The sequence below is a fragment of the Berghia stephanieae genome, chromosome 3 (assembly GCF_034508935.2).
Source record: "Berghia stephanieae isolate SIO BIC M18660-M18661 chromosome 3, UCSD_Bste_1.3, whole genome shotgun sequence".
Lineage (NCBI taxonomy): Eukaryota > Metazoa > Mollusca > Gastropoda > Nudibranchia > Aeolidiidae > Berghia > Berghia stephanieae.
Window position 1 is genome coordinate 59,244,917 of NC_088362.1, and position 2,500 is coordinate 59,247,416.

The window sequence follows — 2,500 nt, forward strand, 5'->3', positions numbered from 1 at the left end:
CTAAATCCAGTCCTCTTACATAAATTTGGGCACTTGTCTAAATTTAAAATTGTTATTGACGTCTATTTCTTTAGCTCAAACTGTCATGTTTCATAATATTGTAATATAGGTATAAAGTAATAATTCATATTTCTAATGAAGGATCAAGCTTATATGACTAATACAAAATAAATCATGATTTTCAGCGTTTAAGTACTGAATGGGCAAGAGGAAACAAAACGGAGACATGAAGGGAGTGAGGGATAGATAAAAATAATAATAATATAGTGAAGACACGAGAAAAGAGATAAGGGGTCGGGGTGGCGGAGAGTGCGAGGGATGGTGAGAAAGAGAGAGAGAGAGAGAGAGAGAGAGAGAGAGAGAGAGAGAGAAGATTCGAATGAAAATGGTTACATGATAAATGAATATTCAGGACTGATTCTAAGAGTCACTGTATAGATAGAATGAAATTGACGTCACTCAAGTCTTTGTTATTGTTTTTTGCCATCCACGTTTATGTGTAATTCTCATTTAACTGTATTATCCAGACTACAAAAGTTCATGATTACACAGAGTTTTGCGTGTTGGTCCGTTATACTTCCGGATGGCAAGGTTGTGAGCTCCTTAGCCAAGCGCATACTATCTGTAATTGGATGGCGTTAAAGTTAAAGACGAGTGAGACATCATAGTTCTTTTTTTATTTATTTATTTATTTTTTTTTTTTTTTTTTTTTACAAAAATCATGTCCAAGCCAATTTTCGTTGCCTACAAAGTCAGCGTTTCATATCAACCCTTTTGATCTTAAAAATTGAATGAAATTTAAATATGAGTCTTCGTATAGGGAGACACGGCGTCCGAGTAACGTTTGGAAAACTGTTCTATTATTCAAGACAGCCTTCTTGTCCAAAGTGCTGGCCAAATGGTGTAAATAAGTCAATAAAATTGTACAACTCTAATGTTCTTTATAAAGGAACCCTATTGTACACCCCCTCCCCGCCCCCGCCCCGAGCCCCATTCTGCCCTACTCCGATCTAAACAGAGGAAAAATTCGTATTAAAAGTTCTGTTCAGAAATCTCGTCCTTCAATTATCGATCGATTAAAATAACTCTCGCCTCAGCGAAAACTCTCAAACCTGGGACTTGGAAAAGTAACGGGTTTCAGAGTATTTGCCAAGATGAGGGCCATTTAAATCGATCGATATTTGACGGACGAGTTTTCTGATCAAAATTTTAAATACGCTTTCTTTTCGGAGTATTTCCTGCTTTTCCATTTCACCTAATTAAAATGTACCGCCCGCAAATAAAGGTTTTAAAAACCGAATAACTATATTATATTCGTACGAGTATGCGGTCTTGTTGTGTGACACTCGCTTTTACTTTCAGTCTCTAACCGTCATTAGGTGTAAAATGAGTACCTGGCCGTTAAAAGCGTTATCCCTGTCCGAAAAAAAAAATGTAATATCGCTTTATAGGCGCCATGTAACGTCCTCCATGTTAAGTGTTGGCGTTTGCCAAGAATCCTTTATAAAGCGCTTTGAGCACGTTTAGTGGATATTTCGTAATATAAAAAATCTCAACCAAATAAAAGGTCAATTTTTGTATTTTAATGGTACCAGCAAAGCGGTTCATCTGGCACAGTATGTACCAAAGTCAACATGCAACTCCATTCGATTAATGAAATGTCAAAAAAAGAAACGGCCACCTCTACGAGACGAGCACAAATCTCACTAGAAAAAAAAATAAAGAATGAAACAAAATAATTCGCGATTGGAAATATTGACCCAAAGTCTCCCGCCGCTTTTATGGTAGATTGTGTGGGGAGATAAAAGGTTGCGTTGATTGTCCTTTTTGGTTGTTGTTGTTGTTGTTGTTGTTGTTGTAGTTGTTGTTTGTGTTAACTAGGAGTCTATGGAAGACTGAAGACTAAAATCTGTGGGGCTGTGTGGTCTAGTGGTGTGACACTCGCTTTCAGTTAGGAAGGTCCTGGGTTCGAGCCTCGCTCGCTCAGTGCATTGTTGAGTCCTTGGCAAAGGCTGTTTACTCCCATTCTCTCACTGTACTCAGGTTTTAAATGAGTATCTTTGGCCGTAACAGCGTTGTCTCTGTCGGAAAAAAAATGTAATTCGTCTAACAGGCGTGTCATATCTTGTTCTACACGTTACGCGTTGCTGTTGGTTAGGGACCCTTTGTAAAGCGCTTTGAGAACATTTAGCGGAAATTGGGCTTTATAAAAGCTCAAGCTTAAATCCTGGTTTTTGTTCTTTGGGAGTCTGTTAAACTCTCGCTTAGGTCTGAATCGAAGAGCACAAAAAGTGCCAATCCACCCAGATGAGTAATCTAAGGAATACGTTTATATTAGTTTGAACCGGGGCCAATCTTCCTGTGTGACACTACATAAATATATTTTGTTTTTTGAAATTTCAACTTTTATAGAGCGTAATATCCACTAATCATGCTCAAAGCGTTATACAAAGGGTCCCTGACAACACACAGAATCACGTAACATAGAGAACGAGACATG

The 2,500-nt window shown here is 38.0% G+C and overlaps 1 protein-coding gene across 1 annotated transcript in view; it reads right to left on the bottom strand.

The window, feature by feature from the left end:
• The window catches only part of LOC144968091 (uncharacterized), a 264,931-nt gene that overhangs the window by 63,028 nt on the left and 199,403 nt on the right, over positions 1-2,500 (bottom strand). The gene's annotated exons all lie outside the window — the stretch shown is intronic.